General features: G+C 43.1%; 1 protein-coding gene and 1 pseudogene across 1 annotated transcript in view; both read right to left on the reverse strand.

Annotated features, from left to right (window-relative positions):
- The window catches only part of LOC111554891, a 55,443-nt gene that overhangs the window by 23,487 nt on the left and 15,253 nt on the right, over positions 1–16,703 (reverse strand). The window lies entirely within an intron of this gene.
- On the reverse strand, positions 12,309–14,045 carry LOC111554890 (annotated as a pseudogene).

Genomic DNA, 16,703 nt, shown 5'->3' on the forward strand with positions numbered 1-16,703 from the left:
AGTCTGCCTAGGCGACAAAGCGAGACTCAGTCTCAAAAAAAAAAAAAAAAGTTACAGCCATGGCCAGGCACAATGGCTCATGCCTGTAATCCCAGCACTTCGAGAGGCTGAGGCTTTGGGAGAATTGCTTGAGGCCAGGAGTTCATGGCCACATCCTGTCTCTGTATGCCTTTTAATAAAAGGTAACAGCCAAATCATGTCTCTTCCTTTCAGCGTCCTTTCAGACCCTCCCCCAAAATAAATCTAATCATGTGTGTGTGTGTGTATGTGTGTGTATGAACTACTCCAGGGCCCCCAGCACTGCCCATGTTTTCTTTGCTGTGCCCAGTCACTTTTGCCAGTGACTGCCGAACATCTTTGCAATGCCTTAGCTGCTCTGTGTCAATGCTGGCATGAGGGGGCAATGGTGGGAGAAGGTGGTTATGGGGTGGAAAATACCCCTCTGCCCAACTCTCTGTCTCATTCAGCCATCACCAGATGCCCAAGTGGTGCTTACCATGCTCAGAGTTTCAAAGCCAACATTCTGATCAAAGAACACTGCTCCTTCAGCATCTTGTCCTGACATCTCCTTCTGTACCGACGTGCAAAGTGTCCCTTTAAAAAATTTTTCCTTTATTGCAAAATTGACCAAAGTACAGATCTGTTCCTTTATGTGGGCAGGGAAACAGATGTCCTCCCGTTCTCTCCAAATTCCACCCTCTCCATTCTCAGAGGCCTGTACCTTCTTACTACTCTCTTCTTTCTGCAGTACTGCCTTCTTCTTTCAATTAAAACCAAAACCAAAACCAAAAACCAAAATGCCGGTAATCCCAGCACTTTGGGAGGCAGCACTTGAGGTCAGGAGTTGAAGACCAGCCTGGTCAACATGGCAAAACCCCGTCTCTACTAAAAATACAAAAATTAGCTGCGTATGGTGGTGCACGCCTGTAATCTCAGCTACTTGGGAGGCTGATGTGGGAGGATCACTTGAGTCTGGGAGGTCGAGGCTGCAGTGAGCTGAGATAGTGCCATTATACTCCACCCTGGGTGAGTGAAACCCTTTCTCAAAAAAAATAAAAATAAAAATAAAAAATAAAAACTACACATGCATGTCATTTTGTAAACATAGATATTGGGCACTCTCCATTCTATAGATAAATTGAGATTTCTAGTTGAGTGTTCATCTGAGGTATTGTGCTATTTTATCAGTGCCAATCCATTCCTCTATATGTTTGAATATTCTTTTTGTTTGTTTGTTTGTTTTCGAGATGGAGTCTCACTCTGTCGCCCAGGCTGCAGTGCAGTGGCACATTCTCGACTCACTGCAACCTCTACCTCCCAGATTCAAGCAATTCTCCTGTCTCAGCCTTCCAAGTAGCTGGGACTACAGGTGTGCACCACCACACCTGGCTAATTTTTGTATTTTTAATAGAGACGGGGTTTCACCATGTTGAACAGGGTGGTCTCGAACTCCAGACCTCAAGCCATCTGCCCGCCTCCCTGGCCTCTCAAAGTGCTGAGATTAAAGGCCTGAGCCACTGCAGCTGGCCCATCATATCAGTCTTATGCCTTTACATACTCAGAGTTTAGCCCACACTTAGAAGTGAGAACATACGATATTTGGCTTTCTTTTTTCTTTTCTTTTCTTTTTTTTTTGACATAGAGTCTCACTCTATTGCCCAGGCTGGAGTGCAATGTCACGATCTCCGTTCACTGCCACCCCACCTCCTAGTTTCAAGTGATTCTCCTGCCTCAGCCTCCCAAGTAGTTGGGACTACAGGTGCACAGCACTACACCTGGTTAATTTTTGTATTTTTAGTTGAGACAGAGTTTCACATGTTGGCCAGGTTGGTCTCGAACTCCTGACCTCAGGTGATCTGCCTGCCTTGGCCTCCCAAAGTTCTGAGATTACAGGCATGAGCCACCACACCCAGCCGATATTTGGTTTTCCATTCCTGAGTTATTTCACTTAGAATAATGGCCTCCAGCTACACCCAAGTTGCGACAAAAGACATTATTTTGTTCTTTGTTATGACTGAGTAGTATTCCTCGGTGTATATATATCACATTTTCTTTATCCATTCATTGGTTGATGGGCAGTTAGGATGGTTCTATATCTTTACAATTGCGAATTGTGCTGCTATAAGTATGCATGTTCATGAGTCTTTTTCGTGTAATGACTTCTTCTCTTTTGGGTAGAGACCCAGTAGTGGGATTGCTAAATCAAATGGTAGTTCTACTTATAGTCCTTTAAGAAATTTCTCTACTGTTTTCCATAGTGGTTGCACTAGTTTAGATTCCCACCAGCAGTGTAAAGGTGCTCCCTTTTGGCTGGGCTCGTGATCCGCCCACCTCGGCCTCCCAAAGTGCTGGGATTGCAGGCATGAGCCACTGCGCCTGGCCTCAAAACACAATTTTTTAAAAAAGAGTATATTTAGTTATTTGGTTATAGGTTATAGAAGTATAATTATTAATTTTGTTACACATTATTTTGTGTGTAGGAAAAGACAAGGACTAGGGCTTTCTATATTTTAAGGAATATAGTGATTTAGGTAAGAGATGTTGGGGGCATTTGGGAGTTGTATGTCTTATTTTGTTTTGTCTTTACAGTATTTTTTTGGAGAGGTATTTTTTTGTTTTGTTTTTTGAGACGGAGTCTCACAGTGGTACCATCTTGGCTCACTGCTACCTCCATCTTCTGGGTTCGAGCAATTTTCTAGCCTCAGCCTCCTGAGTAGCTGGGACTACAGGCACACACCACCACACCTAGCTAATTTTTGTGTTTTTAGTAGAGAAAGGGTTTCACCATATTGGCCAGACTGGTCTCAAATATCTGACTTCAAGTGATCCGCCTGCCTCGGGCTCCCAAATAGCTGGGATTACAGGCCTGAGCCACCACTCCCGGCCTTGGAGAATTATATGTTATAGTATAGAGTCAGGGGTTTTGTGAAATTATGTTGGCAAGTAGAAATGAATAAATACAGTTTTTTTTAAATGTTTGTTATTTTGTCATAAAGTTTTTTGATTAATGATTGTTTATATATTTAGGAAGGCTTTTTTGTTTTGTTTTGTTTTTTAAGGAAAGTAATTTTGCACTATGCAAGAGACATAGGGGACCCTGTGCTCTATTTTGTTTTGTTGTTAAAGTATCTTTTTTGAGAGCTGTATGTTGTCACAGAGTCCGGAGATTTGTGAAGTTACTTTGTTGGTGAACAGAAATGAGTAAACATAGCTTTTCGTGTTTGTTATTTTGTCTTGCACAAAGATGCCCTCTCCTTACCTAACCTAAAGATGTGACTCTAATAGATAAGATGATAAGGAACATAAACTAAGACAACAGATCTCTTGGGATGTCTTCAGATCATGTGGGCGAAACATGACTCAGACCGGAAGGTTATAGTGTTTACCAAGACCCTTCTTATAGCTAGGAAAATGAAGGCAAATTAAGTTTAGCCTAAGCTAAAACAGGAGCACCTTGGTTATGGTAAAAAGGGCTATTGCTCTATGGGAAGGGCTACTACAAGAATTCTTTGCGTACTTAATCTTCAGTAGTAATGTGACAAGTTTTTTAGTGGAGTCTGACTGTAGAACATTCAGAGAGAAGCCTTGTTCAGTAGCAGGATAGAGGTTGCAATAAACACGGAAAAGCAGCAGGCATTTCAAGGAACAGTGAGGAGACAGGTCTGGTTAAAGCAGAAGCTCTGTTGTGAGATCAGTAGAAAATATGCCTGGAGAAAAAGCCTGTTTAAAACTAAACATCTTTTCCAAGGGTAAAACATAAAATTCTTGAAATTAAGTTTTCTAATGGGCAAAGAGATGTCTTCAACCATTTTATGATGAGAAATACATTTGTTCATCCTCAGAGGTCTCTGAACCAAAAGGGGAACACATGTGAAGGTAGTCATGAGGGAGCCTCCGTGAATCATAAAGAGAACTGATTGCAAAACCAGAAGCCAGCAGCAACAAAACAATTCATAAAATTACAGAGGCGGTATTGGGAAGTTGTAAATACTTTTTTTTTTTTCCATCACAGAAATGCTTGGTATCCTAATCATATTTTCTTTGTGATACGTTTTCTATACTCTGAGTAATTTTTCCCTGGTCTTGATCTCATCATTAAAGAGGATGAAACCAACACCAGGAAATGTCCATAAGCAGGAAACCATATTTTATTCCATCACTCATAAAGCATCATTCATAACAATCAGTGTCAGTTTAGCTATAGCAACAGATGCTAACACACACATAGTAAGAGCCTACAAAGGCTCTTTTAAATGTCAGTTGAATTTAAACCTTAACCTCAGATTTCTTCCACAGATACAGTGAGAAACCACAAAGATCTTCTTGTCCTAATGCTCCCTCCATACTATGCAATACAAGTTCTTGTTTTGGAAATAGAGAAACCTGTCCGAATCAGCAGTCTTGGCTTGCTGTGTCCTCCACGGCCACAACACATGTTCCATACCTTCAGCCTTCATAGGGACTGGAAAAAACTCTGTCTCCCTCGTCCACTCATTTTCACTGTGGAGTTTGGCTGCACATTTCAGGTGGAAAGGAGGTAGTGTACTAAAATTGCAAAGTATTTCTTTTAATTGGCAATGAATTTAAACAATATTCACTGATTCTTGCACTATGAACAAAATAGCGTTCCCTGGGGGATAAACAGATGAATAATTGGATAAACCTTTACTACTCAGGAAGTGTATAGTCTAGATGAGTGTAGTCCAATAGGAACAGAAAATGAACTACAGACATAATTTTAAATGCCCTAATGACCACATTAAATGAAGTAAAAAAAAATGAAATTAATTTCAATCATATAATTTATTTAACCCAATACACCCCCAACATTATCATTCTAAAGTATACTTAGTATAAAATTATTAATGAAATATTTATATTCTCTTTTTCTTCATACTGAGTGTTTAAAATCTGGTATTTATTTTATATCTAAAGTACATTCCAATTCAGACTAGCCACAATTCAAGTGCTCAATAGTCACATGTAATTGGTGGCTACCACATCAGACCCTATAGATCTCATATGTAGCAGAGAAAAAGACATACAGAGGCTGAAGAGAGTGGATCACTTGAGTACAGGAGTTCAAGACCAGCCGGGGCAACAAAGTGAGACTCCTGTCTCTACAAAAAATAAAAAGTAGCTATGTGGCCGGGTGCAGGGGTTCATGCTTGTAATCCCAGCACTTTGGGAGGCTGAGGCGGGTGGATCACATGAGGTCAAGATTTCAAGACTAGCCTTACCAACATGGTGAAACCCCATCTCTATTAAAAAAAAAATACAAAAATTAGCTGGGTGTGGTGGCAGGCACTCATAATCCCAGCTACTCAAGAGGCTGAGGCAGGAGGATTATTTGAACCCATGAAGGGGAGGTTGCAGTGAACCGAGACCATGCCATTGCACTCCAGCCTGGGCAACAAGAGCAAAGCTCCATCGCGAAAAAAAAAAAAAAAAAAAAAATTAGCTATGCATGTTGGTATACACCTGTCATCCTAGCTACTCAGGAGGCTGAGGTGGGAGGATTGTTTGAGCACAGGAATTCGAGGCTGCACTGAGCTGTGATCTTGCCACTACACTCTAGGCTGAGTGACACAGCAAGACCCTGCCTCTAAAAAAAAGAAAAAAAGAAAAAAGAAAAGAAAAAGACTTGTTGGAGCCCACTCCCACTCGGTGGAGTATACTTTTGTTTCAATAAATCTGTGATTTTCTGTCAAAAAAAAAAAAAAAAAAGACAAATGACAGCAGTACAAGCTCCATTTGGTTTGGGATGAGGAGGACATTTTCCATGGAAGAGATGGCACTCGAAATTAATGTTCCAAATAATGGTTATGAGTTGAGCAAGCAGAGATGGAAAAAATGAAGAGTGTAGTTCACAGTGAAGGACCTGTAGAAGCAATAACTGAGGGGAGGAAAATGGCAGGGTGCTGCAGCTCTGTTCAATACAAAGAGCTTCTCATTGTGCCTCAGATAATGACAGAACTCCTTAAGGAGGCCTGCAAAGTCCTGGCTAGTTTATTTTCTACTTTGCTATTCAAACATATTCCCTATTTTCAGGCTGTCTGCTTGAGCCACCACAGAGGTCTCTGGGCCACCTCCTATAGACTACTCATGTCTTCCCACCCAGGGCTTTACATGTGCAGGGCCCTGCCTGGAACTTATCTGGTTTGGCCCATCATTGTTTCTAGCACCTAGCAGAGGGCTCAGCACATATTCAGTCCTCAAAAAATATATTGAAGTGAATAGATGGTGTTTAGAGAGGCAGGTAGGGAAGAAGAAGATGAGAAGGCAGGAAAGGTTGCTTGAGGGCTTGTTGCTGAGGGCCTTGGGTGCCACACTAAGGGTTTGCAGTGGATTCAGTGAGCAAATCAGGTCCATGCCTCTAATCTACATCTTAATAGGACTTGCATATTAGATACTGAGCTGTGTGGGATGATTTGGAGTGAAAGGTAAGCAGTGAAACACCCTGTTAGGAGCCCTCTGAGGGAGTCCAGAGGAGAATCAATCAGGCCCCCTTACTGTAGGAGAGTGGTGGATGTAGGCATTAGTTATACACTTAAAATAAAAATTACAGGAGGCTGTTGAACTAAGCTCCTGCACTAAAAATCAAAATGGAATCACCCATGCTAAAGTTCCACGTCAGCAAACCCAAATTTAGTTGTTATCCGACCTTACAAGAAATCAGAAGAGAGATAACAGCCAATTGCCCACACAGCCCAGTTTCAGTCTTCAGCTGGCATGATAATAAAGCCTTCTTTGCTTTGATCCTTATGCAAGAAAGGTGGCCTGAAGACATCTGATGTTAATCAGTTGTCTTTCTATTGTTCTGTCTCCCTGTCCTGCCTCACAAGGAAAGTAGCCTTAAAATGACGAATAACTTTGTTCTCTGTTTTTTCTTCAGGCTTCCTCTGTCTATATAAAGCTAATCCCCTTTGCTTAGCTCATTGGAATACTTATTCTATTTTATGGGATAAAATGTTGCCTGATTCTAAAATTGCAATAAAGCCAATTGAAATTTTTAAATTACATTTGTGGCCAGGCCGCGGTGGGTCATGCCTGTAATCCAACAATTTTGGGAGACCAAGGTAGGCAGGTCACTTGAGGTCAGGAGTTTGAGACCAGCCTGATCAACATGGTGAAACTCCGTTTCTACTAAAAATACAAAAAAAAAAAAAAAAAAAAAAAATAGCCAGACGCGGTGGCACATGCCTTTAATCCCAGCTATTCAGGAGGCTGAGGGATAATAATCACTTGAACCCAGGAGGCAGAGGTTGCAGTGAGCTGAGATCGCACCGTTGCACTCCAACCTGGGTGATGGAGCAAGACTGTCCCAAAACAACAACAACAACAACAACAACAACAACAACAACAACAACAAAACTGCATTTTTTGAAATTTTGCTTTTTGACACATTATGGCAAGACAGCAAATCATTTTGCAGAAATTGTACACTCTTAGAGGTGAAGCAAACTTTTGCCATTTTATAGACAAAGAAAGTGAGACTCATTTTACAGATGAGGAAAGTGATACCCAGAGAAGTTCCTTTAGTGAAACCATAAAGACTTCATTACTCTGCACAAATGGAATTTGTTTTGAAATGAAGCCCAGGGGGCCGGAAGCGGTGGCTCACGCCTGTAATTCCAAAACTCTGGGAGGCCGAGGCGGGTGGATCACCTGAAGTCAGAGTTCAAGACCAGCCTGGCCAACATGGTGAAACCCCATCTCTACTAAAAATGCAAAAACTAGCTGGGAGTGGTGGCGGGCACCTGTAATCCCAGCTACTCAGGAGGCTGAGGCAGGAGAATTGCTTGAACGCGGGAGGTGGAGGCTGCAGTGAACTGAGACTGCGCCTCTGCACTCCAGCCTGGGTGACAAAGTTAGACTCTGTCTCAGAAAAAAAGAAAATGAAGCCCAGGAATAGGTTACATGTTTTAGGAGAAGGAATTACTTTACAAACATTAGATTAAATAGATATAGAAAAGTGAGAGAAAAAGATGAAAAGAATCCAAAATGCATTTGAATAGGAAAGAAATGGCTGTAAAAAGCTTTGGCAGTGGAGATGACTGACCTTAAAACACTTCAGCTAGTCACTTACTCTATCAAGGATTCTTACTGAAGAGTCAGCTAAATATTTCCATCTTTTAAAGAAGGTTGGAAGTACTACCAATACATCTTCCCAAGGATCAAAATGTCAGAGTTCTCATGTGACAGAATAAAAAAAGACAAAAGAGGGAAATTAAATGACAGCACCATGAGCACAGAAGATGATTCCCTAAGTCGTCTATCGTCTTCATAATTGGATAACTCTCTTGTTTCCAGACTGTGCTTTCAGATAAACTCCCTGTTTTCATCTGTGTGCCATAAAAGACAAGAAGAGAGAGAGAATATTTTTAAGTTCTGAAGAATTAAGTTCTTGCAATCTGTACTTTAGGATCTAGATAATGTAAAATGACTCATAATTTGCCAGTTTCTAATAAGCTGTACAAATCTCACTATTACATTGAAAACAATTTGTATACTTCAAAAAAAGTCTTAAATAGTTACAACTTATCAAGATAACATTGCAAAGGAGTATTAGACTTAATGTTTTGAGAGGCTTTGCTGGTCAATGTCCCCAAATGGTAAAAACTTTAGGTTAGAGGCAAATGAGAGAATTAGATCTGTGTTTATTTATTTGCCAAATTACTTTTAAAAAGAAAAACAAGCAAAAACACCTAGGCTGTGTTATCGACATTCATACAGCCTTGATTAGATAGAAGTTTCACTTTACAAACAGGTTTTGATATTGTGTAGATCAAACTTTGATATCAAATCTTTAAACCTCAAGATTTGATATATACTTTAATAAGAACTTCTACCTAAATGTCAAAAAGAACAGAAATCAGACCACTTACTAAAAGGTTACAAGCAGGCTCTTGGAATCCACATTGGTTATATTTTGTGAGTTAGGAAAAAGTTAATACTATAAAGTCAAACTCAAGGAAGCCTGAATATTAAGATGATTTATGGAGGCACTGAAGACATAAATCAGATATAATTATCTGATTTTCAAAAATTAGTCATTTTCACCTCCTCAAATGGCCTCATAATTCCTTGATGACACATGGCAGAAAAGTGCTCATGTCAAACTAAAATGCAGACAAATGGAAAGATAAACGACCCCATCCAAGTAACAATTTAACATCCCATTATTCCTCTGGAGGATTTCACCTGTGTACATCCAGAAGGTGCTAGGGGAATGAAAGGCATTCGGTTTTCAGGATTTTAGCAACACACATGAGAAAAACTTCACTTTTGCACCAGCTGACAATCAGATGAAAGATTCAGGTCATGTTGCAAGTTTTTCTGAACACGAGGCTGTGCAGATAGCTCAGGTCCTGAGCAAAAACAGCAGCAAAGAACCTTCTGGCAGTGAAGCCTATCTTGGCATCTGACCCCTTGGTCCTTCCTACTCACCTTCCTGCCTTTATTTTTCTTCAGCACACTTCCCATCTAGTATACTGTGCTGTATTTTTTTTCATGGTGATGAAATATACATCACATAAAATTTACCACTGTAGCCATTTTTAAGTGTACAGTTTGGTCGCATTAGTACAATCACACTGTTGAGCAACCATCACTGCTATCCAATCTCCAAAACTGTTTTCGTCTTCCCAAACTGAAGCTCCGTACCCCTTAAATAGTAATTCCTCATCCTACTTCTTCCCTACTCCCTGGCAAGGACCATTCTACTTTCTGTCTATAAATAGGACTACTATAAGTACCTCATGTAAATTGAATTATGCAGCATTTGTCCTTTTGTGACCAAGTATTTTACTTATAAATTTGTGTTTATTTTATTTTAGTTTTGAAATGGATGCTCACTCTGTCACCCAGGTTGGAGTGCAATGGCATTATCTCGGCTCACTGCAACCCTCGCCTCCCGGGTTCAAGTGATTCTTCTGGCTCAGCCTCCTGAGTAGCTGGGATTACAGACGTTCACCACCACCCCCAGCTCATTTTTGTATTTTTAGTAGAGATGGCATTTCACCATGTTGACCAAGCTGGTCTTGAACTCCTGATCCTCACCCCTTGGCCTCCCAAAGTGCTGGGAATACAGGTGTGAGCTACCACACCCAGCCAGTGAATCTTTATTAATGTGTTAGATAACAAAGTCTAGAGGAAAGCTAATAATTACTGTAAATTTCTCAGTAATGATGAGCATAAACACTATGCAGTGCTATGGTACCTTGAACAACTGTCATGAAAATATCTATGATTTGTATTAGTGACAAAATTTCAAGTCCTGGTAAAACGACTGTGGTTTGTTGGCTACATTCATAATTGGAGAGACTAGATTTCCGCTAGAGATTAGTGAAAATGAATATGTAATTTTTTTCATTCAAGTTCTGAATTTCCTCCATTGACATCCTCCTGTCCCCCAAGGGATGTGTGGATGCTGGGTTAAGAGCCCTTGGCTGGGTAGCTGGATAGTGCAGTTGGGGAAGGGTAAGCTATTCTGCATGGTTGGAGAATGGAGTCCAGTGAATGAGGAAGAAGAAGCAGGAGAAAGAAGAAGAGATGAGGGGGCAGAGAGCTGAGCCAGGGCCCCATCTCAGCTTTATAAATATAAGGCTAAGGAATTAGGGCTCTGTTTTGAGAGTCACGATAAACCAGACATATTTTAAGCACAGGGGTATCAAAGTCCCACTTGTATTTTAGAAAGTTCTTCTAGGACCAGGTGTGGTGGCTCATACCTGTAATCCCAGCACTTTGGGACGCCAAGGCAGGTGGATAACCTGAGTTCAGGAGTTTGAGATCAGCCTGGCCATCATGGCGAAACCTCATCTCTACTAAAAATATGAAAATTAACTGGGCATGGTGGTGCATGCCTATAATCCTGTAATCCCAGCTGCTAGGGAGACTGAGGCAGGAGGAGCGCTTGAACCTGGGATACGGAGGTTGCAGTGAGCTGAGATCGTGCCACTGCACTCTAGCCTGGGCAACAGAGCGAGACTCCATCTCAAAAAAAAGAAAAAAAAAGCCTTTCTAGATGGCAGCCTGGAGGATTCTATGGGGAATACTAGCAGGAGGCCAGTAGAAGGACAGTAGCAAGAGGCCATTAAAGAGATGGTGGCAGCTCTGAGGTAAGATTCAAGGTGGCCTGAGCTTGGGAAATGGCAATGCAGAAAGTCAGTAAGGACATGGGAGTGGGAATCCATGGCAATTTAGAAGGTATAATTAAAAGTGAAATCTCTTCTACTCCTAGGCTGAAGAATCTGAAATATAAGCATGAGAACAAAGAAGTTTGCTTCAATTTTCTCAAGTTCCTGCTGTAATAGAAGGTCAGCACAGAATGCTCAGTGAAAAACCACAGTAGTTGCCAGAGAAGTTATGTGATGTAATGGGAAGAAAATCTCAAATGTCATCAGTCCACGTGAGTCTCCTTATCTGTGTGACCATGGGGAAGTTACTTATGCTTCCTTATGACCAGTATCCTCCTTGGTGAAGCAAGGCTAAGGACACCAGCATTTCTGAGTTGTGAGTCACAAGGGAGAGATGATCATTGGACATTTTGTAACATTTTCATTTTCTTTATCCTATTATTATTTTTATAGGCGAGATATTGCTCTGTTGCCCAGGCTGGAGTGCAGTGGGGCAATTCTAGCTCACTGTAGCATCCAACTTCTGGGCTCAAGCGATCCTCTCACCTCAGCCTTCCAAGAGGTTAGGACTACAGGCACATGATGCTGTGCTCAGCTAACTTCTTCACTTTTTGTAGAGACAGGATCTCACTTTGGAAGGCAGCTATACTCACCACTACACTGCCAACACCAGGATCTCACTTTGTTGCCCAAAGTGGTCTTGAACTCCCGGACTTGAGCAATGTTCTTGCCTCAGCCTCCTAAAGTGCTGAGATTACAGGCATGAACCACCATGCTCGGCCCATTTTGTCAATTTTTGTCCAAAGTGTTTTGGAAATCCTACTTGTTCATTATAATCAATCAGTAAAGGATAATTATTGTAGAAATCAGTATTTACTAAGAGTTGAAGAAGCATTCAGCTTTTTTTTTTTTTTTTTTTTGGCAGAGCTAGCTGAGGTTTTATTTTGGACCAAAAGAAAAGAAAAAAAAAAAGCAGTTGAATTGTTTTGTAGCTGGAGGCATGGGCAAGGGGGTGTCCCCAAGTAGTAAACTCCTCCGTGGGTGGGCTGAGGGCTAGGGCTGAGCCTCAGGTGGGTCTCCTGTTCACTGTGCTCCCCTGCACAGGGGCCTCCCTCCCGGGCTCTGGGGCAATCCCAGGAGGGGCAGGCTGGGAGGGGCTGCCGTGGCTGTTCACTTAGGCAGGACATCAGAGGACTCGGTCACCAGCTTCCCATCACGGGTCTTGATCTTCTTCACAACCACAGCCCTGGTGGAGCTGGTGTGGATGAAGGAGCTAAAGTCCAGGCCATAGCTGAGGCCGGGACTTGTGCGGCCCCCATAGGCTGACCTTAGACCACCTGCATAGCAGCTGGCGGTCTTCGTATGGATCCTCATGTTCTGCATCCCAGACTCTAGCCGGCTCTTCTAGCCCTCCAGCAGCTTCCTGTAGGTTGCGATCTTGATGTCCAGGGCCAGCTTGATGTTCATCAGCTCCTGGTACTCACACAGCTGTCGCGCCATGTCCTGCTAGGCCTGCTGCAGGGCGGCTTCCAGCTCAGACAGCTTGGCTTTGGCATCCTTAACAGCCAGCTCCCCATGCTGCTTGGCATCTGGGATGGAAATCTCCAGGGAAGCCCTCTGGCCTTTGAGACCTCAGTCTCAGCCTGGAGCCGGCTGATGTTCCAGTTCATCATGGAGATCTCAGTCTTTTTCTTTTTCTTTTTCTTTTTTTTTTTTTTGAGACAGAGTCTTGCTCTGTCACCCAGGCTGGAGTGCAGTGGCACGATCTCGGCTCACTGCAAGCTCCGCCTCCCAGGTTCAAGCAATTCTCCTGCCTCAGTCTCCTGAGCAGCTGCAATTACAGGCGTGTGCCACCACTCCCGGCTAATTTTTGTATTTTCAGTAGAGACAGGGTTTCACCATGTTGGTCAGGCTGCTCTTGACCTCCTGACCTCGTGATCCGCCCGCTTCGGCCTCCCAAAGTGCTGGGATTACAGGCGTGAGCCACCGCGTCCGGCCTAGATCTCAGTCTTTGTAGGCCACAGGTCATCCCCGTGCTTCCCAGCCAGCGTCCGCAGCTCCTCATACTTGATCTGGTACATGCTCTCAGCCTCAGCCCGGCTGCGGTTGGCGATCTCCTTGCACTGCTCCTTGACCTCAGCGATGATGCCGTCCATGTCCGGGGAGCGGCTGTTGTCCATGGACAGCACCACAGATGTATCTGAGATTTGGGACTGCAGCTCCCGATCTCCTCTTCATGCAGCTGCCTCAGGAAGTTGATCTCCTCAGCCCTAACAGGTGAGACTTCAGCTCTACTTTGTTCATGTAAGTTTCATCCACATCCTTTCTAATGAGGACAAATTCATTCTCCATCTCTGTAAGCTTACTGATCTTGTCCTCACCAGCCCCTGCATGTTGCCAAGCTCGGCCTCCAGCTTCAGCGTCTCCTGGCCCAGTCTCCAGCTGCCGCCTAAGATTGTTGAAGTAGTTCTTGAACATGTTGTCCATGTTGCTCCCAGCTGTCTTCTGCTCCTGCAGGAGGCTCCACTTGGTCTCCAGCATCCAGTTCTGCTGCTCCAGAAACTGTACTTTGTCTATGAAGGAGGCAAACTTGTTGTTGAGGGTCTTGATCTGCCCCTTCTCTTGGGTGCGCAAGGCCTGGATGTTGGGATCCACCTCCAGGTTAAGGGGCCTCAGCAGGCTCTGGTTGACTGTGATGTCGGTGATGCCTCTCATGCTGCTAGCCCCACCATAGCCCCCACCCAGGCCACCCCAGAAGATGCTGCTGCCCACTCAGGAGGAGCTTGAGGAGCTGATGCAGGCATCTGGCCCATTCGTGTAGGAGTGACTGCTGAAGGCCTGGGGGCCAGAGGTGGACACCTTGTAGGACTTCTGGGTCACCCTGATGGACATGGTGGAGGCAGGAGTGGAGGCAGGCAGGCTGAACCAGGCAGAGATTCCAGAAGGAGTGGAGAAGCTGCTTCCTGGTAGCATTCAGCATTTAATTTTTTTTTTTCTTTTTTTTTTGTGACAGAGGCTCACTCTGTTGTCCAGGCTGGAGTGCAGTGGTGCAATATCGGCTCACTGCAACCTCTGCCTCCTGGGTTCAAGCGATTCTCTTGCCTCAGCCTCCTGAGTAGCTGGGATTACAGGCATGCACCACCATATCCAGCTAATTTTTGTATTTTTAGTAGAGATGGGGTTTCACCATGCTGGCCAGAATGGTCTCAATCTCCTGACCTCGTGATCCACCTGCCTCAGCCTCCCAAAGTGCTGGGATTACAGGCGTGAGACACCGTACCCAGTTCTCAGCTCTTAATTTCATTGCATGTAAAGAAAGCAATCTGTGCAATTCACAGTAGCTGTCAGCCAGGGTAACACAGGGAGACCTCATTTTTACAAAAAAAATTACAACAACAACAAAAAAAAGTCAGGTGTGGCAGCTCATGCCTACAGTTCCAGCTACTCTGGAGGCTGAGGTGAAAGGATCGCTTGAGCCAGTGACGTCAAGGATGCAGTGAGCTGTGATTGTGCCACTGCCTTCCAGTCTGGGCAGCAGAGCTAGACCTTACCTCAAACAAAACTAAACAAAACAAAACCAACAAAACAGAACAAAAAAACAGTAGCTGGGTAAATGTCATAGATCACATGGAACTAAAGCTGGCTCTGGAAACATATGTAGAATTTAGTTAAGTGTGGAGTTAGGGTGAGGTTGTGAGCAAAACCAGCTTCCTGAGAGATTGGAGGTGGGGAGTTATGCCAAGGAGTGAAGGGAGTGAGGCAAGGTATGCTGATGTGTGCAGAACAGGAGGACTTTGAAAACTATGCAAAGTGGTTGGCTGACATACAGTAAAACTCGTACCAAGTATGGTCATTAGCATAATCATTAAACTCTGGGTTAGTAAACCACTTAAAAAAAATTTCCAATGTGGAAATACTCAATGTTTGGATATGCCTGTTCATTCTAGTTTAGGCATTTCATTCTGACAGGGTTTTAGAGCCTCTGGTAGCTTTTCCAATTCCTGTGATTTTTTTTTTTGTTATTATTTTAGGTTTTTTGCCCTGAGTTTGGTGGAATCGGATAATGAAATTTAAACTAAAGCATGTTAGCATCACCTACACTCAAGAAGGTCCGAATACCTCAATTCTTCACAAAATAAAATGCTTTTTTAAATTCAAAGCAGGAAGTAAGTCAAAAAGAGAGAGAGAAAAGAAAAACACACAGCAGATAACTGAGAAAATAAGAGAGTTTATTGCCACTGAGAAAGGAGCCTGGCTTCTAACAGCATATTTGCCATTTCTCTATATGACCCTAGGGAAGTACTTTTCTCTATTAATGCCTTGTTCCCTCAGGAAAACCTTATTACTATGAGAAAGATGTTAATTTGTCTAAAGTGCTGTAATTTTTTTTCATGGGGATGTTAAGGAGGGGAAGGCAGGGAGAAAGAAGATGGGGAGAGATGAGTAAAGAGATTTCACTAAGGAGTCTAGGCGAAAGGTGGTGGTGGCTTGCACCAAGGGATAGGCCCTGGAGATAAAGAGAAGGGGAGTTAAAAATAAATGTTGCTTTTTTTGTTTTTGTTTTTGTTTTGCTTTTTTGTTTTTGTTTTTGAGATGGAGTCTCACTCTGTTGCCCAGGCTGGAGTGTAATGGCATGATCTCAGCCCACTGCAACCTCCACCTCCTGGGTTCAAGCAACTCTCCTGCCTCAGCCTCCCGAGTAGCTGGGATTACAGGCATGCGCCACCACACCCGGCTACTTTTTGTGTTTTTAGTAGAGATGGGGTTTCAGCATCTTGGCTAGGCTGGTCTTGAACTCCTGACCTCAGGTGATCCACCTGCCTTGGCCTCCCAAAGTGGTGGGACTATAGGTACGAGCCACCGTGCCTGGCCAAGAAGTGTATTTTGGAAGTAAATGCAATACAATATGCTGATGAATTGCACTGATGTTGGGAGAAAAGAAAGATAAATAATTTCTAGATTTCTCACTCTCACAAATGAGTTATGTAGTAGTATCATCTACTGAAATAGAGGAAAATAGGAAGAAAAATCAAGAGTTGGGTTTTGAACAGGATTTTCTCTATTTCTCAAGAAATAGAGAAAAATAGGAAGAAAAATCAAGAGTTGGATTTTGAACAGGATTAGCTCAAGACGTGTGTAAGATATTTCAATGGGAATGTTTAGTAAACAATTGGGAACAGAGGTCTGGCATTCAGGGAACTAAGTTTCTGAATGAGGGATTACATTTAAAGCACAGGAATGAATGAACCGTGTGTGGAGGAGGAGGGAAAGTGGATGGGAAAGTGAGAAAGATGGAGAAATATAGTAAGAGGGAAAGGGCAAAGAGATGGTGAGAGGCTGGTGAGCCAAGGACTGAGTTTGAGCCATCCCCACATTATTGGTAGGACAGAGCAGGAAGGTCTGAAAGGAAACTAATAAATCATCCACAAGTAGGAGGACAGGCTGGAGTGCTGGGCCACAGAAGCCACAACTGAGTAATCCAAGGAGGAGTGGTCCACAGGAAGGACCACCTTCTCTTTTCTCTTCTCTTCTCTTCTCTTCTCTTCTCTTCTCTTCTCTTCTCTT

Source organism: Piliocolobus tephrosceles, chromosome 5 (assembly GCF_002776525.5).
Source record: "Piliocolobus tephrosceles isolate RC106 chromosome 5, ASM277652v3, whole genome shotgun sequence".
Lineage (NCBI taxonomy): Eukaryota > Metazoa > Chordata > Mammalia > Primates > Cercopithecidae > Piliocolobus > Piliocolobus tephrosceles.